A 26,920-nucleotide genomic window follows, 5' to 3' on the forward strand; every position below is an offset into this window, starting at 1 on the left:
ACTGGAACTGGTGTATGCAGCAGGAACTCAGAGCAGAGTAGCAGGATAACCCCACAGGTTCACTGGAGCAGGTATATAGCCAGGGAGTCACCAGAGGTCAGGAGCTGAATGCAAGGCAGAATACTCTAGCACAGACTGAAGGCTGGGGTGGAGTTTTATAGCAGGAAGACACAGTGCACATGAGACCAAAGACGCCATCTTGGAAAAGGGCAGTAATGCACAAAAAGGTAATAAAAAATGTTCAGAGTCCTGACAACTGGCCTCCACAGTCACCAGACCTGAACCCAATCGAGATGGGTGAGCTGGACCGCAGAGTGAAGGCAAAAGGACCAACAAGTGCTAAGCATCTCTGGGAACTCAACTCCTTCAAGATTGTTGGAAGACCATTCCCGGTGACTACCTCTTGAAGCTCATCAAGAGAATGCCAAGAGTGTGCAAAGCAGTCATCAAAGCAAAAGGTGGCTACTTTGAAGAACCTAGAATATAAGACATAATTTCAGTTGTTTCACACTTTTTTGTTAAGTATATAATTCCACATGTGTTAATTCATAGTTTTGATGCCTTCAGTGTGAATGTACAATTTTCATTGTCATGAAAATACAGAAAAATCTTTAAATGAGAAGGTGTGTCCAAACTTTTGGTCTGTATTGTATGTAAAATAGCTTCTCCGACCCTCCTAATACCTCCTAATACTTTTATTTCCCAGTGTAAAAGTCCCCATACACACTAGAGGGCTCTTGGTCGAACGATGATTCAGCTAATCGCTCAACTGACACCCATATCAGCTGCATAAAGATGATGTAGGTAAATTAATAGAAAATGATCATTGAAGCTATAATAATACTAAAAATAATAATCCAAAGTAAATTATATTAGAATAGATTAAATGGAAACATTTTGAGTGTTTTTCTCACTTTATTTTACAGATATTTACTGGCAGTCAGTAATTTACTGGTTATTTCAACTTGAAACTTTTTTTAAATGCTCAGTTTTGCTCAGATTCTCGCTTACAGATAAATGTAAATTGTCCTCATTCTTGAATAAATAAAAAATAAACTGACTTAAAACAGTCAATAAATCTCTACTGCTACTTAAAATACAAAACATTGTGAGTCTGAATAGTTGTAGGAAGACATAAATTAGCAGCAAAGAGGTAAAATGTCTATTCCCATGGGAACACTTTGTAGACTTTATAATAAATCATGTGTTGGTATTGATGACACCTGTTTCTCTTGTAAAATAGCAACTAATATTTTTTCATTCCTCTGCAAGAGCAGGAAATGTGGCAGTAAGGGTCACTAACTGCAGCAAATCGTCATGTTAATTACATGGTCAGTAAACACTGAGGCTCTGGAGAATACAAGGCTAAAACACCTGCTGATTCATACTGTGAATAGAAAAGTGATTACACAGCTCCTACAAGTGTATAGAAAATGTTATACTGTTATTTAGAGAGAAAGAAAGATATGTACTATGTAGGTACTATGGGTGCAGGGCCTCTCAGCAAGGAGTCTCCTCTGTGCAAAAGGATATATGTTCAGAAAAAAGAGGCAGCACTCCAGTATTTTTAAAAATACAAAAGGGACTTTAATAGCCTTGGTGGCGTGGCGATGTTTCGGCTACAATGAGCCTTTCTCAAGCCTAGATAGATAGATAGATAGATAGATAGATAGATAGATAGATAGATAGATAGATAGATAGATAGATAGATAATAGATAGATAGATAGATAGATAGATAAAAAGATGAGAGAGGCCTGTAATTGACATCATAGGTAGACCACAACTATGAGAGTCAAAATTTGGCAAGATTTATTTTGCAAAATTATGGTGGAAAATAAGTATTTGGTCACCTAAAAACATGCAAGATTTCTGGCTCTCACAGACCTGTAACTTCTTCTTTAAGAGGCTCCTCTGTCCTCCACTCATTACCTGTAGTAATGGCACCTGTTTGAACTTGGTATCAGTATAAAAGACACCTGTCCACAACCTCAAACAGTCACACTCCAAACTCCACTAAGGTGAAAACCAAAGAGCTGTCGAAGGACGCCAGAAACAAAATTGTAGCCCTGCACCAGGCTGGGAAGACTGAATCTGCAATAGGCAAGCAGTTGGTGTGATGAAATCAACTGTGGGAGCAATAATAAGAAAATGGAAGACATACAAGACCACTGATAATCTCCCTCCATCTGAGGCTCCATGCAAGATCTCACCCCATGGGGTCAAAATGATCACAAGAACGGTTTGGTCTATCTTTGTTGTCAATTACAGGCCCCTCTCATCTTTTCAAAGTGGGAGAACTTGCACAATTGGTGGCTGACTAAATACTTTTTTTTCCCCACTGTAGATAATAGATAGATACTGAGATAGATATAGAGAAAGATAAATAAACAGATAAATAGATAGATATTAGATAGATAGATAGATAGATAGATAGATAGATAGATAGATAGATAGATAGATAGATAGATACTGAGATAGATAGAAAGATAGATAGATAGATAGATAGATAGATAGATAGATAGATAGATAGATATATAGATAGATAGATACAGTGCCTTGAAAAATAATTCATACCCTGTGAAATTTTTCACATATTTTCACATTACACCCACAAACTTACCGTAAATGTTTGTTATTTGGATTCTATCTCAGGAGGTTCAATGGCGGTGAGCGGCATCCATTTTCCCAATAATATGCCTGTGGTAGACTTCAGGAAAATGTTTATTTCACACGCGATGTACACAGCCTGTGGTGAATACAACTCCCATCATTGTGCCTGGTTACGCTTGATCTCAGGGAGACCAGGTGACAATGATTAGCGCTGCCTTCAGCACCCGGAGCCTGGGATAAGCGCTAACTGTACAGCTTTTCCCAGGTGCCGCTACCTGTCACACTGATGTGTCACATGGACACGGATGTCACATATATGCAACACATGAACACGCAGACATGGATAGATCTGGTACTAGTATTTCTAGTACTAGAGATATCAGGACGTCTGAGGAGGACCTATGTCTATGAGATCCACTTTCTTGCCTTTTTCTGGCTCTGATAGATTTACATTGAAAAGTGACTTCTGGCTCACCCAGCAAACACTGCAGCGATCCGGCAAGTCACAATCTGCAGAAAACGACTGTAGTGGCGGTGTTAACAGAAGACAGCGGCCAGCGAGTATAATAGGCAGGGAACATAGATTAGTAGCGCTACAATCACAAAATTCACTACAGCGGTGCTTTAAGTCAAGCTAAAAGCATCAATGTAGAAGGAAAGATACTAAAAAGCGATTCTTTATAGGACCAGCAGCATGTGACCAAGTATCGGCCTACACAGAAGGGGTTTTTTTCAAGGTCTTGAGAAAGTTCTGTATATAAGCCAACATTCGGTGACATGCCGCTGGTGAAATATAAAACCTTTTATCCATTTTTTCCTTTCACATGGATGCTTCTCGACTTTTTTTGTACTTTTGAATGTTTTTTTTACCTGGTAGGGGAATCTGGGCATAGATTGCTGCTTTGCCAACATTGCCTGTGCAGTCTTACATTTTTAGTCGAGCTAGAGGCTTATAGAAACCTTTCAGGGGGTTATACAGCCATTATGACATGGATTATCAAAGTGCCCCAGCATCATCAGATCTAAGAGCCCTATTTAATAAGTTATACAGCTTGTATTGCAAATCTCGTGACAGATGCTTGAATTTTAAGAAGAGAATCATTTTTAATATGCATTACTTAAACTCGGGTCCCATTATAAACTATTACATTTTCATTCCAGATGTTTATTGACCTGACTAAGTATTAAGAATGGATTAGGATTAAATATTTAAACATTTCTTCAGAGGATCTTACTGACACTGTCTTGTCTGTAATTGTTGCATAGTATATATCAGGAATGAGGAAGCAGAACGTATTCTTGTCGGTACATGTCCCTAGGATGTGACTGTTTTAGAGCTATACAATGAGTACCATTTACAGTCCCTTATAGAAATCCTTCACTGTGTCATGCGAGAACCCGACAGTGTCAAACTATTCAATATGTACTATACATGACAAACACATGTCTCATACATACCCATAAACCAGTGTTTTCTGTCCTGTGGCATTGTTGTAAAACTAGATTTCAAGTATGCCTTTAAAAGGGTTTTTCTTCTTTAAGAAAAGTATACCCCAAATGCTTGTATATATAATAAATGGTGCTACTCACATCCACAGGTCCAACTCTGCATCTACATCACCACATTGATTTTAGCTGTGTTTTGGCTGCAGCAATGAGATCAAATCGATAGCTCAAGTCACCATTGCAGCCAATCACTTGACTCGGCAGCTCGTGCTGTCTGCATTGATCTATCAACGTCTATAGCAAGAAAATGTGGCCATCTGCAGCCACAATATTTTTAAAAATCTCAGCTTTGGATGAGCATAGTCAAAAATATCAATAGTAACAGCATCCATGCAGGCAAAGCAAGCTAATATTTATTAACATACTGGCAATGCAATATTTTTACCCAATCATGGGTCCTATTTTGCTTCGAACACATGGTTGCTATAGCTATTTTTTATATTTGCATGGTTCTATATTGTCTGGAAAGACAAAAGTTGAAATCCACTGCTGGATTGGTCTTCCTTTACTCGTTCATGTGCTTATGCAGCCAGTGCACTATGAGGCCGGTTTGAGATATCGATGAAAATAGCTTGGAGGATATCCCAATATTAAAATGTAACTTTTATTAATAAGATTAAAACCTGGACAAGCAACCAAAATAACACACAACCAAAAAATCAAACGTGCTCATGTGAATCAGTGCTCAAAAAGTAAAAAATGGTTCGGTCTCACCAATGATGACGGACGAGTAGTCACAATAATATTCTTCTCAGTCTTCTTTGCTGAGAGTTGGTAGTCCAAATATGGCACCACCAATAAGAAGACATGTTCAAAATTCTCCCAACGCGTTTCATATCCAATAGCGGAGACTCATCAGGGGAGTAAGGTCAAAAGAAGGTGCCAATAGGGCACTATAGGTATTCAAGTAAATGTCCATGCATATTAGGGGTCCCGCAGTGGCCAGGTACCCGTGGGTCAGAACCGGCCTTATGTGTCTGCGACCTAAAGTGAGTCCTTGACCCTACCCTATCTGCAGCCACAATATATTTAAAAATCTCAGCTTTGGATGAGTATAGTCAAACAAATCAATAGTAAAAGCATCCATGTAGGCAAAGCAAGCTAATGTTTATTAACATACTGGCAATACAATATTTTTACCCAATCATGGGTCCTATTTTGCTTCGAACACATGGCTCCATAGCTATTTTTTATATTTGCATGGTTCTATATTGTCTAGAAAGACAAAAGTTGAAATCCACTGCTGGATTGGTCTTCCTTTTCTCGTTCATGTGCTTATGCAGCCAGTGCACTATGAGGCCGGTTTGAGACATCCAATTTTTATGGCCTGAGTACTGACAACAATGTCAAGACCACCTGTGGGCATCCTAATCTGAAGTGAGCAGCCGTATTCGGTGCTCAAACCATGTAATTTGGATGTCTGAAACCAACCTCATAGTTCACTTTATCACAGGCAACAAAGGCACATGAACTCAGACTAGATTTTCCTCAGACCATGAAAGTCAGATGTGTAAACCTGGTCTAAAAGAGAAACTGGTTTCCTGGGACAGATTTATGAAGACATGAAGTAGGGGCAGTTTGGTGTAAATGTGTGTGCTGTGTGAAGTCATCTGTGAACAGAACAAAAGGAAAGTGTGGTGAGAATCAGCAGAAGTAGCTGTTCAGCTCACCTGGTGTGATGGATTCATGAAGCCACAGGTCAGGGTGGAAGCATGGACTCAGAGTGTTGGACATCAAGCTGGAAGCTATGGGGAACGTCAAGGTCTTGGACAATAGGCTATGCTATCCAGCAGACAAAAAAGTGAGGCAGGACAAGCTAGAAGCCACATAATCTTGAGAGCAAATGTAGATTAAAAAAGCAGATCTGATGTAGCACACAGATGAAAGTGGCCGAATCCACAGCAAATTATAGTTTAATGTGAACAGTCTCTAATAACATTTTGTGATGCTTACTGCAAATGATGTCTTAACCAGCTGGTAACAAAGAATGGGTTAACCAGCAAGTCTGAGTGTGTGTAGAAATCACAAGTTTGTAAAAATGAATGCAAATTAACGAAAAAAAAATTAACTGCAGTATAAGTTGGTATGCATGCCAAACATAGTAGCATGTTCACACTGGTGTTATGATCTGGTGACCTTGGAGCCGCATGAAACTTTCTCTGGAGTCGGTGGAACCTGTACTGACCGCAAATCCTGAACTAACACCTCAACTAGAAGTAGCCGTGGGGTGTGCCTAACATACCCTAGACACGTCGACACAGCCGGAGGACTAAATACCCCTATAGATGGAAATAGGAATGCTACCTTGCCTCAGAGCAGACCCCCAAAGGATAGACAGCCCCCCACGAATAATGACCGTGAGTAGGAGAAGAATAGACACACGCAGGTAGAAAACAGGATTTAGCAAAAGAGGCCACTCTAGCTAAATAGGAAAAGATAGGACAGATTACTAGGCGGTCAGTATTAAAACCCTTCCAAAATATCCACAGCAGATAATACAAAAAGTTCCACAATCTAACTAAAGACATGGAATGTATATCTGCCACTCCAGAGAATCCAACAAGACTGAGAAAATACTGACACAATCTAAGCTGGACATGAAAACACAAAGAATAGCACTGAATTGTGAAGCACATAGCATGTGTGCCACAGGAAAAAAAACAGACACTTATCTTTGCTGATTTGGCAGAAAGACAGGAGGAACCAAGCAGAGGTCCAACACCTCCCAACAACAATTGACAACTGGCAAGGACTAATGAATCCTGCATGCCTAAATACCCCAGTCAGAACTGCAATCAGCAGATACACCTGACCAGGACTGCAACTCAGGGGCAACTGCATTACCACCTACAACCACCGGAGGGAGCCCAAAAGCAGAATTCACAACACACTGGCCATTAAACAGACAAAACCTAAGACATAAACAAAATGAACATATACCCTGCTGTAAGTAAATAAGTAAAAGCAATAGTGCATATAAATAACATAGAGTACTTAGTAAATATCGTTTTGGATTTTAAAAAAGCATAAAAGCCATCCCAACAGTGTCAAGGTATACCCAAATCGGGATGGTCCTAACCTAAAGATTAAAACTTACCATGTGTGTCGAAGAGACATTATTGTGTACTGTTCGGCTCTCATTCACATTGACATCACTTTAGCACATGGTAAGGTTTTAATACTAGAGGTTAGGACCATCCTGATTTCGGTACACCTTGACGCTGGTGGGATGCTTTTACGCTTTTTTTTTTTTTTTAAGTGCAGGTAAGGGTGTGACCTCCCTTTATTTGAGCTGGACATTACATTCATATAGCTTTCCATTGCTGGGCATCCATATTTGGGACTCAGTCCTGCTTGGCCCTTATTCACATTGATGTCACTTTGAAAAAAATAAATGCAGCATAATGTAATCAGTCTTTTAAGAAGCAAATGAAGATGCATACAGCAAGCTATGGGTTAACCAGCAGGTCTTGAGAAGTATTAGATGTAAATTGTAGAAATCACAGGAGCCTAAAGAGATGATGGCAATAGAAGACAATCAATCTTGGCTAACTCCAAATAGCAACTGAACACATTACAGAGTCAATCTTCAGACACAGTGATGTGACTAATTGGGCCTTGAAACACCTTGACAGATTACTTTATTTCTCATTTGTTCCAGAATTTCTTTGGATCGTAGCATGATGTCTAGCTTTTAAAGATTCTTGGTCTACTTCACTTTGTCAGGCAAGTACTAAGTGAATTCTTGAGAACAGGTGTGGCAGTAATCATACCTGGGTATGGCTATGGAAATAGAACTCAGCTTCCCAAAGATGTGATACACCAGTTAAATTATGTTTTAAGTTGGGGGGGGGGCAATCACTTTTTCACACAGTGCCCTGTAGGTTTGGATTTCTTTTTCCCTTAATAATAAAGACCTTCAGGTAAAAACTGAATTTTGTGTTTACTTGTGTTATCTTTGTCTAATATTTAAATTTGCTTGGCGACTGAAACATTTAGGGTACCGTTACACTAAACGATTTACCAACGATCACGACCAGCGATACGACCTGGCCGTGATCGTTGGTAAGTCGTTGTGTGGTCGCTGGAGAGCTGTCACACAGACAGCTCTCCAGCGACCAACGATGCCGAAGTCCCCGGGTAACCAGGGTAAACATCGGGTTACTAAGCGCAGGGCCGCACTTAGTAACCCAATGTTTACCCTGGTTACCATTGTAAATGTAAAAAAAACAAAAACACTACATACTCACATTCCCGTGTCTGCCACGTCCCCCGCCGTCAGCTTCCCGCACTGACTGTGTCAGTGCCGGCCGTAAAGCACAGCACAGCTCTGCTTTTACTTTACGGCCAGCGCTCACAGTCAGTGCGGGAAGCTGATGGCGAGGGACGTGATAGTCACCGGAATGTGAGTATGTAGTGTTTTTGGTTTTTTTACATTTACAATGGTAACCAGGGTAAATATCGGGTTACTAAGCGCGGCCCTGCGCTTAGTAACCCGATGTTTACCCTGGTTACAAGCGAACACATCGCTGGATCAGCGTCACACACGCCGATCCAGCGATGACAGCGGGTGATCCAGCGATGAAATAAAGTTTCAGACGATCTGCTACGACGTACGATTCTCAGTGGGGTCCCTGATCGCAGTAGCGTCAGACACAGCGAGATCGTATGTATATCGCTGGAACGTCACGGATCGTGCCGTCGTAGCGACCAAAGTGCCACTGTGAGACGGTACCCTTAAGTGTGACAAACATGCAAAAGAATAGGAAATCAGGAAGAGGGCAAACACTTTTTCCCCCAACTATATAAACTGTGTCTTACATAATCTCCCTTATTATATATATTACCATACTTTATTTCACAGTGCCCTCTCTTGCTATGTACAGCACCGTCCTTTACATACTGGATTACTTATAGAGCCCTATTCTTTATTACATACCATTTTCTCCCTTTGGATATAAACTGAAATGACGGCTGATTAAGCATGGCAAAGCTTATTTTCTGATGGAGGAGCTGATAGACTGGTCTTCTGGTCAAATGCTGCTCTATCAGCAGTCATTTTACATCTAACAAGAGAGGACTATGTAATCAAGAGAGGGTGTTGTGAATAACAAAAATAACAAGAACTTGCCAGTTAAGGTACAGCATTATCCATAACAGCATAACAGACACTATATAATAAGGGACTGCCCCATACATAACTAGAGATGATGGTATGTAATAAGGGATAGTGTTATACATAAGAAACGAAGAAACTATGTAACTATCTATGTAACGAAGGATGGCGCTATACATAATAAGTGAGATCACTTTATACTAAGGGACTGTGATATACATAATAAGGCTACATTCCAGTGTCCTTGTGCAGCCCACTTTTTTCAGACATATTGATCATGTTCTATTCTGTTCTTAAAAACTGGATCAGAAATAGACATTCTCTGACCCTGACAGATTTTCATGGATGTGTGAAAGGATCTATAAAACTCTACAGGCCAAAGTGCCGTCCCAGAAAACAAATCTGGCAGCACACAGACATATCACATGAATGTAAGAATGCAGCCTAAGGGATTTTACAAATAACATTATCACAGGAGAAGGCCTTGGGTATTCTGGTTACAAGTAAGGCCTCTTTCACACTTCCGTTTTTTACAATCAGTCACAATCCGTCAAAATGTTGAAAAGACAGCTCTGGTGCAGATTGTAAAAAACGGGTGCACTGGGTCCATTTTTTTGACAGATCCGTCGAGGCTATGTGCACACATTGTGTATGCATCTTCGCCACGTTTTTCCACTGTGAAAACGCATACACAACACAACCCAGGTTAATAAAAAAATAAAAAATCGTGATATTCTTACCTTCTGGCATCCCCCGCAGCCTTCCCAATGCTCGCGATGTTGCCGGCAGCTCCCATTCCCAGTAGTGCATTGCAAAATGACCCGATGACATAGCGGTCTCGCGAGACCGCTACGTCATCACAGGTCATTGTCTCGCAATGCATTACTGGGAACGGGAGCTGTCGGCAGCATCGCGAGCATCGGGAAGGCTGCGGTGGACGCCGGAAGGTAAGAATATCACGATTTTTTTTTAACATTATATCTTTTTACTATTGATGCTGCATAGGCAGCGTCAATAGTAAAAAGAGAGAGTCATTGGATTCCTGCTTTTGACAGTCAGCGATGGATCCTGCGTCCATAGGCTTCCATCATAGCCAACGACGGGCAGTGCAGGATCCGTCGCTGAGCGATTTTCCGACATACAGAAAAAATGTTCCTCTGTGCTTGTCTCCGCCCGACGGACAGCAATTTTACAAAGGATCCAGTGCACGACAGATGAAAAGGAAGGCCATCCGCCACAATCCGTCGCTAATACAAGTCTATGAGAAAAGAACATATCCAGCAGAAACATTTGCTGGATCCTTTTTTTTCACAAAATGACGCATTGTGATGGAAAAAGAAAGACGGAAGTGTGAAAGAGGCCTAAGCTGAGCAGCAGTACTCAATGTCAAGCAGCAGCCGCAAAAGCAAGCAAGATTTTAGGGTGTATAAAAAGAGAGATAAAATCCTGTGATCCCAACGCATTGTTAGCCCTTTATAAATCACTGGTGAGGCCACATCTAGAATACGGGATGCAGTTTTGGGTTCCACATTTTAAAAATATTTTAAAAATAGTCAGCGCAAAGGTGTCAACCAGATTATTACAAGGGATGGAAGGCCTCTTATATGATGAGAGCTTGGAAAAGTTGGGCTTATTCAGCTTAGACAAAAGACGCCTCAGAGAGGATCTCATTTATTTGTATAAATACATGTGTGGTCAATACAAAGGACTAGCGCATGACTTATTCCTTTCAAACACTATACTAAGGGTTAGTGGGCACGCAATACGGGTGGAAGAAAGACCATTCCAGCAGCTAAGTAGGAAAGGGTTCTTTACAGTTAGAGCAGTCAGACTTTGGAATGCCGACTACAAGAGGTAGTAATGGCAGACACTATAACAGCTTTTAGACTGGATGATTTCCTCAGTACGCATGAAATTATGGGTTATAGTTAATTTAGTGATAAAATATATAATTGGTGGAGAAAAGTTGTATTAGATGTAACCTGAAGTCACACAGTTCAGATACAGAATAATATTTACATCCAGGTACTCACAGCTGATGCCTCGTCTGATTAGAGTCGTTTTCTGCTGTTTCTTCTTCACGTGGTCAGACCTTCATGTCAACATCTTTCAGCCTCTTCCACCTGATAACGTCTTCTCCCACCTTTCAGTTCATTACAAAGAGTCCTATGCACCTTACCCCCTTCTCTCCCCAAAAAATTTTAAGTCCCTGTTAGCGTCATAAGGAACTGTTGGATGGGGAGAATGCTATCAGAAACTTAGAACCGCCCTCCACCATCCAATTCATTTTACATCCATATATAACTTCCTTCTCCCCCTCCCACTGTTCATAAGTCAATTATTATAAGTCCCCCTTACTCCCATCCCAATCCCCACCGCCTCACTGTCCTCTTCCCCATCCCCCTCATTGTCATCTCCCCCACATCTCTCATTGTCCTCTCCTCCACATCCCTCATTGTTCTCTCCTCCCATCCCTCATTGTCCTCCCTCACAACTCTCATTGTTCCCTCCCATACTGCCCTCATTGTTCTCTCCCCATCCCCCTCATTTTCCTATCTCCCAACTCCCTCTCTGTTCTCTCCTCCACATCCCTCATTGTCCCCCCACATCCCTAATTTTCCTCCTCACCCGCATCATTGATCTCCCAATTCCTCATTGTCCTCTCCCCCCACATCCCTCATTGTCCTCTCCTCCTCCCCCAATCCCTCTCATTGTCCTCTCCCAAGTATATTGGGGAAAAAAAAACATTCACCTCTCCGTACCTTCCCCCTCGAGACATCGCTTTTCTCTTCTTCATTTGCAATTTTCTATATGACACTGGCGCGTGGCGTGCTGATGTCATGAAGCCACGTGCCTGTGTCACAGAGAAAGCCAGGCAAGAAGCTGAGGACGGATTCCTGCAGTTTCGCTGCCATTTTCTCCTGTAGGCAGTAGGAAGAGGAGCCTCAGAATTGCTGCATATGATGAGGGCAATCTGACCATGGGACCCTCGGAGCCTCGAGCTCTGAGCAACAGGTCAGATTTCTCTAATTATTACCACCCTACAAGGGCCCCCGCCACCTCTGGGCCATATCTACACCCCTGAATGTCCTTCTAATCTGCTTAGAGACTCTGTATACTGTTAAATTTTTCATATTCATTGTTAATGCAACTTGCTTTACTTCTAGAAGTGCCTAACTAAGCAGAATAAAAGTTAAACCAATAGTGTCTGTGCCTAGTTATCTTCTGGTAATACCGATATTACAACTATACAAGTCAATTATGTGCTCTGAAAGAATGGCATATCAACATGCCTATTATACAGAAGTCTTGCACAATATTTGGACGGTATCTCTTCCACCTGCCAAACCTGATTACCTTGAATTCATAAAAAACCTGTTTGCACTTGAAACGATTCAATAATTGCCATGCTTTTCTATTTATTACAAGTTGATTAGGCAAAAAAGTTGTTGTGCTTCTTCAATAGTAATGTTTTTATGGGAGAGACTTAAGCAATACCGGTATGCTCTTGCCACATATGAGATAGGAACATATTTCTATGGCATTCAGTGTGACAAGCTTTTCCCTTGGTTCCCACAGCTGGCTAGTGTTTGAAATTCCAGCCACATGAACTCATATCGGAATACATGGACAAATGTGCTTAGCATAACCTGAAGCTGATGTGCTTGATGACAGAGTAATGGGCAAAGCTCTCAACTACTTTCTCTGTGTTTGTAAATGTTCTGCTACTTACATTCTTCTTCCAGTTTTCTGGTGAATAACTCATTATAAATATAATCAAAATAATTGCTTATTATTTTGGTAAAAAAGCTTTTTGAAGATGGCTTAAAGGGACTGTAAAATACGGAAGAGCAAAATGTTTTTTTTCAATTTCTATGCTCTGAACCATGAGAAACTGCAGCGCAAAATCCCTCAAGTTATGGTCACAAAGACTAAATTAAATGACAAATACTACAAACTATGTGCAGAACAATTGTCGCTTTCCTCAAATGCATGGCTGTAGATGGTGCAAGTGGAGCAGTTGCACATCGAGTCCTGGTCCATAAGTTGGTCCAAAAATCCATTTGCACCATATGAAGATGCCAATATCATAACTGACATATGATTTGATGGGGATTCTTCTCAGTAATGGGAAATCTGTACTCACGGAAGGCACATTTTACCCCTTAACCCTTTACTGCCATTGGATGGGATAGTTCGTCCAATGGCAGTACCCCCACTTTGATGTGGGCTCTGGCGTTGAGCCCGCATCAAAGCCAGGACATGTCAGCTGTTTTGAACAGCTGATATGTGCCCGCAATAGGTAAGAGTGGAATTGCGATCCACCCGCGCCTATTAACTAGTGAAATGGCGCTGTCAAAATACGCGCACTGCTAACCCCATCACGTGATCGGGGGTCAGCAGTTTGTCAGAATAACAACCAGAGGTCTCCTTGAGACCTCTAGGGTTGTTGACGCCGGATTGCTATGAGCGCCATCCTGTGGTCGGCGCTCATGGAAATGCAGTAATTCTGCTACATGGAGGCGATCTGAGCATCGCCTCTATGTAGCAGATCCGATCAAGTTGTGGCAGCTTCTAGCCTCCCTTGGAGGCTATTGAAGCATGCCAAAACTTAAAGAAAAATAGTTTTAAAACTATAAAAAAACTATATAAAAGTTTAAATCAGCCACCTTTCGCCCCATCCAAAATAAAACAATAAAACAAATCAAACATACACATATTTGGTATCGCCGCATTCAGAATCGCCCGATCTATCAATAAAAAAAGGATTAACCTGATCGCTAAATGGCGTAGTGAGAAAAAAATCTAAACACCAGAATTACATTTTTTTGGTCTCCACGACATTGAATTAGAATGCCATAACGGGCGATCAAAAGAACGTATCTGCACAAAAGTGGTATCCTTAAAAACGACAGCTCGCCGCGCAAAAAATAAGCCCTCAACCAACCGCAGATCATGAAAAATGGAGACGCTACGGGCATTGGAAAATGGAGCAATTTTTTTTTTTTAGCAAACTTTGGAATTTTTTTTCACCACTTAGATAAAAAAGAACCTAGACATGTTTCGTGTCTATGAACTCAAATTGACCGGGAGAATCATAGTGGCAGGTCAGTTTTAGCATTTAGTGAACCTAGCAAAAAAGCCAAACAAAAAACAAATGTGGGATTGCACTTTCTTTGCAATTTCACTGCACTTGGCATTTTTTCCTGTTTTTAAGTGCACGACATGGTAAAACCAATGATGTCGCACTCACATGGCCATATTGTTGGAAAAATAAAAAAGTTATGGCTCTGGAAAGAAGGGGAGCAAAAAACAAAAACGCAAAACCGAAAAAAAGCTTGAAGGGGTTAATTGAGGATTTTGAGAGAAAATGATCAGCCCCAGAGGCGTAAGAAGCAGATTTCTCTAAAAATATATATTACAGAGTTTCTTATTTTCACATGTATTTATTAAAATGATGGTATTGGTTACCCTTTAAAGCCCCCATACACATTAGTGTAACGTTGGCCAAACCCACCTATCGATGAGTTCGGCCCACAGTCTAATGTGTATGGGGGCCTCCAATATGGATTCAGCATGTCAAGAGATAAGCTGCCATCGGAGATTTCTGGCAGAGGCTCTCTATTGGGACCACAGTTGTAACATCTTTGTCAATTCCTGTCCTGACAATGAGTTGTATTTAACTCCTGGGACTTTAGGTGCTGCTAAACAAGGGAGCTATTAGGTAATTGTCTGGTTACTGATTACTCCTTTCTGACTGTCTAAGGTGGCAGATTCCTCCTGTTTTAAGACCTTGGCGTGAAATTTGACAATCTTCTTGTGTTGCGATTCTGTTCCTGACATGATCCTTTTCGCTCTGACCATACTTGGAGATCCTTCCTGCCTCTAGTTTGCTCCTCCAGATAGCAGTCCTTCCATGGAAGAAAACCACTGGACCCCATTGTAATACCAGATCCCTGTACAGGGTGTAAAGGGTGAATGGCAGGGTTCGTCTGGAATTTGCCGCATGGAGTGGCTTGTGCCAAGTCTGTCCAAGGGTACCTTTTTGAGCCTGTGACCCCTGACAGTCATGACAGCAAGGAAAGCTCAGTAGAGACAGCGCTCCTAGGTACATGAGAGTCGGCAAGACAACTGCAGGCCGAATGATTGGATGGACCATCATTTGGCCCACTCCTATCTAAAACGTATGAGGGGGCTTCACAGTTAACTCCTCTTGTAAAACATGTTGTTAGAGACCCTACATGGAGACGATGGAACACTTGCGCTTTATTCACCTCTTCAAATCTATAATGCCACGATCCTACTGCTGATCAGCCCCTTTAGCAAAGCTGAAATATTATAATTGATATGTAATCATACAGTCATCACTAATAATGTATTAACTGCACAAAATAACTAGGATAGCTGGTGCTGGATAACATCAACAAGAACAAAAATGCAATACACAGAGTGTCATATGATTACACTAAAGGTTTACCATGGGAAAATGTTCAGAAAACAGTATGGTCATTTACAACGTTAAAAATTTAGAGCACAGACGTTCTTTTGTGGCATCACATTCAGCTTGGCCTGTATTTGCGAAAAATCCACAAAATTCTAAGGTGTCAGAAGTGCAAGGGGAAAGCTTGACTATTTCATTGTCTCTCTTCAATATGTAAATGTATGAAAGGGAGTAGTAAAAACATGAGACTTTTGTGTTTAGTCCTTTTATTGTCCGACACCATGTAAAAATATTATTTAATTGTAGGGAAAACTACAGTACAACATAGAAGATTACCATTTCATTGATTTGATTTACAGTGAAAAGGACCATTAAAAAGAATGAGTTGCTCATGTTTCAATGTTAAAGGGGTTGTCGAGTCTTAAGCCATAAGACTGCAGTCACTCTATGTGACTGTAACCTTGTGAATCTCACAGCACGCACAATGCAAGCTATCAGGATTCTCCGATGTTGGTGTTCAGAGCGCCGGGCATGAGACCACAAGTATGTGATTTGCATGCCGACTAGATGGGTGAGGCCTTGCTCAATTCAAGAGCTAGGTCAGATATAGACTAGATGGAATACTGCCGGAATTATGCAATCACATACTTGGAGTCACATGACCGCCCGCTCTTGCCTCCGGCACCGGAGAATTTTCATAGTGTGCAGTGTTGTGAATTCCGCTCTTGGGCTCCCTCCGGTGGTTGTAAGTAGCACTTTTGTGAATTCTGCTCTTGGGCTCCCTCCTGTGGTTTTGAGTGGTATAGCTGCTTCTTGGATTTAGCTTCAGCAGTTGCTCCCACTTCTGGCTCGGCTATTTTAGTCTGGCCTTATTCCTCAATCAATGCCAGTTGTCAATTGTTCCTGCTTGGAGCCACTGCTCTTTTGGATTTCCCTGACACTCTGTCCAGTTCAGCAAAGATAAGTCCTTTTGTCATTTTGCAGTTCACTTGTTGTGGACTTTATTGTTCAGCACATTCTATGTTTTGCTCATTTGTCCAGCTTATCAGTATGGATCTATTCAGCTAAGCTGGAAGCTCTGGGCTGCAGTTTTTGCCCTCCACACCTTTAGTTAGGTGTGGAGATTTTTGCATATCTCTGCGGTGGACTTTTTCTAGTTTTTATTACTGACCGCACAGTGTTTCTTTCCTTACTGTCTATCTAGCTAGAAGTGGCCTCCTTTGCTAAATCTTGTTTCATACTACGTATGTCATTTCTTTCTCCTCTCACAGTCAATATTTGTGGGGGGCTGTCCTATCCTTTGGGGATTTTCTCTGAGGCAAGATAGCTTTCCTGTTTCTACCTTTAGGGGTAGCTAGTTCTCCGGCTGTGACGAGGTGTCCAGGGAGTGACAGGAACATCCCACGGCTACTGCTAGTGTTGTGTTAAGATCAGGAACTGCGGTCTGTATAGTTACCACCTGCCCAGAGCTAGTCGCATGTCGCTCCTAAATTACCAGTCCATAACAGTACAACTGGCAAAAAATGAGTTGAATGCATCTCAAAAGAAGGAAAAGAAAAAGAGTTCTGAGCCATTTTTTTTTCTTTAGTCTGTTTTGTCTTTTTCCTTCCTCTTAATCTCTGGGTGGATTTGGGCGCGGACATGGATGTTCAGGGTTTGTTTTCTCGTGTGGATCAGCTTGCTGCAAGAGTTCAGATTATCCAAGATTATGTTGTTCAGACTCCAGCCTTAGAGCCTAGAATTCCTACTCCAGATTTGTTTTACGGGGATAGATCTAAGTTTTTGAACTTTAAAAATAACTGCAAATTGTTTTTTGCTCTGAAACCCCGTTCCTCTGGTGACCCCACTCAGCAAGTTAAAATAGTTATTTCTCTGCTGCTTGGTGACCCTCAGGACTGGGCATTCTCTCTTGAGTCAGGGGATCCGGCATTGCTTAATGTAGATGCATTTTTTCAATCGCTCGGATTATTGTATGATGAACCTAACTCTGTGGATCATGCGGAAAAAACCTTGTTGGCTCTGTGCCAGGGTCAGGAAGCGGCAGAATTATACTGCCAGAAATTTAGAAAATGGTCTGTGCTCACTAAATGGAATGAGGACGCTCTGGCAGCAATTTTCAGAAAGGGTCTTTCTGAAGCCCTTAAAGATGTTATGGTGGGGTTCCCCACGCCTGTTGGTCTGAGCGAATCTATGTCTCTAGCCATTCAGATCGATCGGCGCCTGCGCGAGCGCAAAGTGGTGCACCATATGGCAGCATCCTCTGAACAGAGTCCTGAGCCTATGCAATGTGATAGGATTCTGACTAGAGCGAAACAGAGGGGATACAGACGTCAGAATGGGCTGTGTTTTTACTGTGGTGATTCAGTTCATACTATCTCTGATTGCCCTAAGTGTATTAAGAGGGTCGCTAGATCTGTTACCATTAGTACTGTACAGCCTAAGTTTCTCCTGTCTGTGACCCTGATTTGCTCATTGTCATCTTTCTCTGTCATGGCATTTGTGGATTCAGGCGCTGCCCTGAACTTAATGGACTTAGAATTTGCCAGGCGCTGTGGTTTTTCTTTGCAGCCTTTGCAGAGCCCTATTTCTTTGAGGGGTATTGATGCTACACCGTTGGCCAAGAATAAACCTCAGTATTGGACTCAGCTGACTATGTGCATGGCTCCAGCACATCAGGAAGATTGTTGTTTTCTGGTGTTGCATAATTTACATGATGTTGTTGTACTGGGTTTTCTGTTATGATCCCAGTGGTAGAGGATCTCTGATATTCCGGCAAGATAGCAAAAACATAAATACTGCTCTAGGGAGGTGGAAACTGGGCTAACCGCACACCTGATCCTAACACACACAACTAGAAGCAGCCGGTGAACGTGCCTACATTGGTTCTAGACGTCTCGAGCCAGCCGGAGAACTGACTACCCCTAGGGGGAAAATAAGACATCACTTGCCTCCAGAGAAATTGAACCCCAAAGATATAGAAAGCCCCCAACAAATAATAACGGTGAGGCAAGAGGAAAACACAAACGTAGAGATGAACTAGATTCAGCAAAGTGAGGCCCACTAGTCTAGATAGACAGAAAATAGATAGTGCACTATGCGGTCAGCAGAAAACCCTACAAAAACATCCACGCTGAACATTCAAGAACCCCCACACCGACTGACGGTGCGGAGGGAGAATATCAGCCCCCTAGAGCTTCCAGTGAGCCAGAAAATCAAATATTAAGCAAGCTGGACAAAGACACTGAAAAATGCAAACGATCCAAATTATACAAAACGGACTTAGCTTTTCTTGCATGAGACAGACTGAAAGGAATCCGGAGGAGACCATATAGGTCTGGATACAACGATGCCAGGCAAGAGACTGAGTCCGGAGGAGACTTAAATAGGGAACACCCGCTGCTTAACGACACAGCTGGAGCTCAGGCCTGCAACAAGACATGCCTAATACAATACCGTTAGTGACCACCAGAGGGAGCCCAGAAACACAGTTCACAACAGTACCCCCCCCTTGAGGAGGGGTCACCGAACACTCACCGAGACCCCCAGGGCGATCAGGATGAGCAGCGTGAAAGGCATGAACCAAATCAGCCGCATGAACATCAGAGGCGACAACCCAGGAATTATCCTCCTGACCATAGCCTTTCCACTTAACTAAATACTGGAGTTTCCGTCTAGAGATACGAGAATCCAGAATCTTCTCCACCACGTACTCCAACTCGCCCTCAACCAAAACCCGGGGCAGGAGGCTCAACAGCAGGAACCATAGGCACCATGTACCGCCGCAACAAGGACCTATGGAACACATTATGAATAGCAAATGATGCTGGAAGGTCCAAGCGAAAAGACACCGGGTTAAGGATTTCCAAAATCTTATAAGGACCGATAAAGCGAGGCTTGAACTTAGGAGAGGAGACTTTCAAAGGAACATGCCGAGAAGACAACCAAACCAAATCCCCAACACGAAGTCGGGGACCCACACCGCGGCAGCGGTTGGCAAAACGCTGGGCCTTGTCTTGTGACAATTTCAAATTGTCCACCACATGGTTCCAAATCCGCTGCAACCTATCCACCACAGAATCAACCCCAGGACAGTCAGAAGGTTCAACCTGGCCCGAGGAGAAACGAGGATGAAAACCAGAGTTGCAGAAAATGGGTGAAACCAAAGTGGCAGAACTAGCCCGATTATTAAGGGCAAACTCGGCCAGTGGCAAAAAGGTAACCCAGTCGTCCTGATCAGCAGAAACAAAACATCTCAAATAAGTCTCCAACGTCTGATTAGTTCGCTCGGTCTGGCCATTAGTCTGAGGATGAAAAGCCGACGAAAAAGACAAATCAATACCCATCTTAGCACAAAAGGATCGCCAGAATCTGGACACAAACTGGGATCCTCTGTCAGACACAATATTCTCAGGGATGCCGTGCAAATGAACCACATTCTGAAAGAACAAAGGGACCAAATCAGAGGAGGAAGGCAACTTAGGCAAGGGCACCAAATGGACCATTTTAGAAAAACGATCGCACACCACCCAGATGACAGACATCTTCCGAGATACCGGAAGATCCAAAATGAAATCCATGGAAATGTGCGTCCAAGGCCTCTTCGGGATAGGCAAGGGCAAAAGCAACCCGCAGGCACGAGAACAGCAAGGCTTAGCCCGAGCACAAATCCCACAGGACTGCACAAAAGAATTCACATCCCGCGACAAGGAAGGCCACCAAACGGACCTAGCCACCAAATCTCTGGTACCGAAAATCCCAGGATGTCCCGCCAACACTGAAGAATGAACCTCAGAAATAACTCTGCTGGTCCATCTGTCAGGGACAAACAGTCTCTCTGGTGGGCAACGATCAGGCCTATCAGCCTGAAATTTCTGCAACACTCGTCGCAAATCTGGGGAAATGGCAGACAAAATCACTCCCTCTCTGAGAATACCAGCCGGCTCCGAGACTCCCGGAGAGTCAGGCACAAAACTCCTAGAAAGTGCATCAGCCTTCACGTTCTTCGAACCAGGCAGGTACGAGACCACAAAGTCAAAACGGGAGAAAAACAACGACCAACGAGCCTGTCTAGGATTCAGGCGCTTGGCAGACTCGAGGTAAATCAGATTTTTATGATCAGTCAAGACCACCACAGGATGTCTAGCTCCCTCGAGCCAATGTCGCCACTCCTCAAATGCCCACTTCATAGCCAACAACTCCCGATTACCAACATCATAGTTCCGCTCAGCAGGCGAAAATTTTCTTGAAAAGAAGGCGCATGGCTTCATCACGGAGCCATCAGAACTTTTTTGCGACAAAACAGCCCCTGCACCAATCTCAGAAGCATCAACTTCAACCTGGAAGGGAAGAGAGACATCCGGCTGGCACAAGACTGGTGCTGAAGTAAACCGACGCTTCAGCTCCCGAAAGGCCTCAACGGCCGCAGGAGACCAATTAGCAACATCAGAACCCTTCTTGGTCATATCCGTCAAAGGTTTAACCACGCTGGAAAAATTAGCGATAAAACGACGGTAAAAATTAGCAAAGCCCAAGAACTTCTGCAGGCTCTTAACAGACGTGGGCTGAGTCCAGTCATGAATGGCACGGACCTTGACTGGGTCCATCTCCACAGTAGAAGGGGAAAAAATAAAACCCAAAAAAGAAACCTTCTGTACCCCAAAGATACATTTTGAGCCCTTCACAAATAGAGCATTCTCCCGCAGAACCTGAAACACCATCCTGACCTGGTTCACATGGGACTCCCAATCATCAGAAAAAAACAAAATATCATCCAGATAAATAATCATAAATTTATCCAGATATTTCCGGAAGATGTCATGCATGATGGACTGAAACACAGAAGGGGCATTCGATAATCCAAAAGGCATCACCAGGTACTCAAAATGACCCTCGGGCGTATTAAATGCCGTTTTCCATTCATCTCCCTGCTTTATGCGCACAAGGTTATACGCACCACGAAGATCTATCTTGGTGAACCAACTGGATCCCTTAATCCAAGCAAACAAATCAGACAACAATGGCCTGGCATACTGTTATGATCCCAGTGGTAGAGGATCTCTGATATTCCGGCAAGATAGCAAAAACATAAATACTGCTCTAGGGAGGTGGAAACTGGGCTAACCGCATACCTGATCCTAACACACACAACTAGAAGCAGCCGGTGAACGTGCCTACGTTGGTTCTAGACTTCTCGAGCCAGCCGGAGAACTGACTGCCCCTAGAGGGAAAATAAGACCACACTTGCCTCCAGAGAAATTGAACCCCAAAGATATAGAAAGCCCCCAACAAATAATAACGGTGAGGCAAGAGGAAAACACAAACGTAGAGATGAACTAGATTCAGCAAAGTGAGGCCCACTAGTCTAGATAGACAGAAAATAGATAGTGGACTATGCGGTCAGCAGAAAACCCTACAAAAACATCCACGCTGAACATTCAAGAACCCCCACACCGACTGACGGTGCGGAGGGAGAATATCAGCCCCCTAGAGCTTCCAGCGAGCCAGAAAATCAAATATTAAGCAAGCTGGACAAAGACACTGAAAAATGCAAACGATCCAAATTATACAAAACGGACTTAGCTTTTCTTGCATGAGACAGACTGAAAGGAATCCGGAGGAGACCATATAGGTCTGGATACAACGATGCCAGGCAAGAGACTGAGTCCGGAGGAGACTTAAATAGGGAACACCCGCTGCTTAACGACACAGCTGGAGCTCAGGCCTGCAACAAGACATGCCTAACACAATACCGTTAGTGACCACCAGAGGGAGCCCAGAAACACAGTTCACAACAGTTTTCCATGGTTACAAGTACACAATCCAGTGTTGGATTGGAAATCGATGTCTGTGACTAGTTGGGGTTGTCAAGGGGTACATAGTGACGTTCCTTTAATGTCAATTTCCTGTTCCCCCTCTTCTGATGTTCCTGAATTTTTGTCAGATTTCCAGGATGTATTCGATGAGCCCAAGTCCAGTTCCCTTCCTCCACATAGGGACTGTGATTGTGCTATTGACTTGATTCCAGGCTCTAAGTTCCCTAAGGGCTGACTTTTCAACCTGTCTGTGCCAGAACATACCGCTATGCGGAGCTATGTTAAGGAGTCCTTGGAGAAGGGGCATATTCGGCCATCTTCGTCACCATTGGGAGCGGGATTCTTTTTTGTTGCCAAGAAGGATGGCTCCTTGAGACCCTGTATTGATTATCGCCTTCTTAATAAGATCACGGTCAAATTCCAATACCCTTTACCTTTGCTCTCTGATTTGTTTGCTCGGATTAAGGGGGCTAGTTGGTTTACCAAGATTGACCTTCGAGGGGCATATAATCTTGTTCGTATTAAACAGGGTGACGAATGGAAAACTGCATTTAATACGCCCGAAGGCCATTTTGAATACCTGGTGATGCCTTTCGGGCTTTCTAATGCTCCTTCTGTATTTCAGTCCTTCATGCATGACATTTTCCGCAATTATCTTGATAAATTCTTGATTGTGTATTTGGATGATATTTTGATTTTTTCCAATGATTGGGAGTCTCATGTGAAGCAGGTCAGGATGGTATTCTAGATCCTTCGTGATAATGCTCTATTTGTGAAGGGGTCTAAGTGCCTATTTGGAGTTCAGAAGGTCTCTTTTTTGGGGTTTATTTTTTCTCCTTCGTTTATAGAAATGGATCCTGTTAAGGTCCAAGCCATTCATGACTGGATTCAACCCACATCTGTGAAGAGCCTTCAGAAATTTTTGGGCTTTGCTAATTTTTATCGCCGTTTCATTGCCAACTTCTCTAGTGTGGTTAAGCCCCTGACCAATTTGACGAAGAAAGGCACTGATGTGACAAATTGGTCATCTGAGGCTGTTGAGGCCTTTCAGGAGCTTAAGCGCCGATTTTCTTCTGCCCCTGTCTTGCGTCAGCCGGATGTGTCTCTTCCTTTTCAGGTTGAGGTTGATGCTTCTGAGATTGGGGCAGGGGCCGTTTTGTCACAGAGGAATTCTGATGGTTCCTTGATGAAACCATGTGCCTTCTTTTCCCGAAAGTTTTCGCCTGCGGAACGCAATTATGATGTCGGCAATCGGGAGTTGTTGGCTATGAAGTGGGCATTTGAGGAGTGGCGACATTGGCTTGAGGGGGCCAAGCACCGTATTGTGGTCTTGACTGATCATAAGAATCTGATTTACCTCGAGTCGGCCAAGCGGCTGAACCCTAGACAGGCTCGATGGTCCCTGTTTTTCTCCCGTTTCGATTTTGTGGTTTCATATCTTCCGGGATCTAAGAATGTTAAAGCGGATGCCCTCTCTAGGAGTTTTTTGCCTTATTCTCCTGGAGTTCTTGAGCCGGTTGGGAAGGGGTGATTCTTTCTGCCATCTCCCCTGATTTACGGCGGGTGCTTCAGGAATTTCAGGCTGATAAACCTGACCACTGTCCTGTGGGGAAGCTGTTTGTTCCTGATAGATGGACAAGTAAGGTAATTTCTGAGGTCCATTGTTCGGTGTTGGCCGGTCATCCTGGGATTTTTGGTACCAGAGATTTGGTGGCTAGGTCCTTTTGGTGGCCTTCCTTGTCGCGGGATGTGCGTTCTTTTGTGCAGTCCTGTGGGACTTGTGCCCGAGCTAAGCCTTGATGTTCCCGCGCTAGTGGGTTGCTTTTGCCTTTGCCTGTCCCTGAGAGGCCCTGGACGCATATTTCCATGGATTTTATTTCGGATCTTCCTGTGTCCCAGAGGAGGTCTGTTATCTGGGTGGTTTGTGACCGGTTCTCTAAAATGGTCCATTTGGTACCTTTGCCTAAATTGCCTTCCTCCTCTGATTTGGTTCCATTGTTTTTTCAGCATGTGGTTCGTTTGCATGGCATTCCGGAAAATATTGTGTCTGACAGAGGTTCCCAGTTTGTTTCCAGGTTTTGGCGGGCCTTTTGTGCTAGGATGGGCATTAATTTGTCTTTTTCTTCGGCGTTCCATCCTCAGACAAATGGCCAAACTGAGCGAACTAATCAAACCTTGGAAACCTATTTGAGATGCTTTGTGTCTGCTGATCAGGATGATTGGGTGGCTTTCTTGCCGTTGGCCGAGTTTGCCCTTAATAATCGGGCCAGTTCGGCTACTTTGGTTTCGCCTTTTTTTTATAATTTAAGTTTCCATCCTCGTTTTTCTTCAGGGCAGGTTGAGCCTTCTGATTGTCCTGGTGTGGATTCTGTGATGGACAGGTTACAGCAGATTTGGACTCATGTGGTAGACAATTTGACGTTGTCTCAGGAAAAGGCTCAGCGTTTTGCTAACCGCCGTCGGTGTGTTGGTCCTCGGCTTCGTGTGGGGGATTCAGTCTGGTTATCTTCTCGTCATGTTCCTATGAAGGTTTCTTCCCCTAAGTTCAAGCCTCGGTTTATTGGTCCTTATAAGATCTCTGAGATTATCAATCCAGTGTCTTTTCGTTTGGCCCTTCCAGCCTCTTTTGCCATCCACAATGTTTTCCATAGATCTTTGTTGCGGAGATATGTGGTGCCCGTTGTTCCCTCTGTTGATCCTCCTGCCCTGGTGTTGGTTGAGGGGGAGTTGGAATATGTGGTTGAGAAAATTTTGGATTCTCGTTTTTCGAGGCGGAGGCTTCAGTATCTTGTTAAGTGGATGGGTTATGGCCAGGAGGATAATTATTGGGTGCTTGCCTCCGATGTCCATGCTGCCGATTTGGTTCGTGCTTTTCACTTGGCTCCTCCTGATCGGCCTGGGGGCTCTGGTGAGGGTTCGGTGACCCCTCCTCAAGGCGGGGGTACTGTTGTGAATTCCGCTCTTGGGCTCCCTCTGGTGGTTGTAAGTAGCACTTTTGTGAATTCTGCTCTTGGGCTCCCTCCTGTGGTATAGCTGCTTCTTGGATTTAGCTTCAGCAGTTGCTCCCACTGATCGTCTTTCTGGCTTGGCTATTTTAGTCTGGCCTTATTCCTCAATCAATGCCAGTTGTCAATTGTTCCTGCTTCGAGCCACTGCTCTTTTGGATTTCCCTGACACTCTGTCCAGTTCAGCAAAGATAAGTCCTTTTGTCCTTTTGCAGTCCACTTGTTGTGGACTTTATTGTTCAGCACATTCTATGTTTTGCTCATTTGTCCAGCTTATCAGTATGGAGCTATTCAGCTAAGCTGGAAGCTCTGGGCTGCAGTTTTTGCCCTCCACACCTTTAGTTAGGTGTGGAGATTTTTGCATATCTCTGCGGTGGACTTTTTCTAGTTTTTATTACTGACCGCACAGTGTTTCTTTCCTTACTGTCTATCTAGCTAGAAGTGGCCTCCTTTGCTAAATCTTGTTTCATACTACGTATGTCATTTCCTTCTCCTCTCACAGTCAATATTTGTGGGGGGCTGTCCTATCCTTTGGGGATTTTCTCTGAGGCAAGATAGCTTTCCTGTTTCTACCTTTAGGGGTAGCTAGTTCTCCGGCTGTGACGAGGTGTCCAGGGAGTGACAGGAACATCCCACGGCTACTGCTAGTGTTGTGTTAAGATCAGGAACTGCGGTCTGTATAGTTACCACCTGCCCAGAGCTAGTCGCATGTCGCTCCTAAATTACCAGTCCATAACAGTGCAGTTCATGTGATGTGAGGATTCAAAAGTCTGCAATTACGGAGAGTGACTGCACCCTTAGGCCAGACAACCCCTTTAGAAAAGAGGTAACATTTACCAGAAAACTAGACTTCAAGCATAATATACCAGAATTGAATATATCCGCCAACCACTTCTTTTTACAGTTATAACCAATAAGTCATAGCTATTTCCAAAGAAGACACATATCAGCAATTATAGCAAAAATATTCCTCAAAGTTCAAAATCAAATCTATTACAATTTTATTTAACCACTTTTTATTTTTATGCACCTTGCTGCCACTATAACATTTTTTAATTTTACCACATTATGACTAATTTATTTGTATTTTATTCAGTATGTTTACTTATATAGAGCCATTAAACCCACACTACTTTAGACTAATGATTCCAAACTCTTTTCCAAAAGAAAATAACATCAGAAGTTTGAAGACAAAATCCTAATAAGCGTAATATTGAATCTATTAGAATTGTTAATTTGTCTTTTTTTTTACTTTTGTGTACCCTACTGACAATTTTTTTTACAACTTTATCTCATTAAATAAAATATTGTAAAAAGAAAAGCTCTGTCCTCCCTTCAAAAAACATTGTTTGAGATGTGCCACTGATAGTAAAAGGAAATGCGGATCTGCTGCGCTGCAGATGAATATTTAAGAAAGATAGCCAGAGT

Source organism: Ranitomeya variabilis, chromosome 2 (assembly GCF_051348905.1).
Source record: "Ranitomeya variabilis isolate aRanVar5 chromosome 2, aRanVar5.hap1, whole genome shotgun sequence".
Lineage (NCBI taxonomy): Eukaryota > Metazoa > Chordata > Amphibia > Anura > Dendrobatidae > Ranitomeya > Ranitomeya variabilis.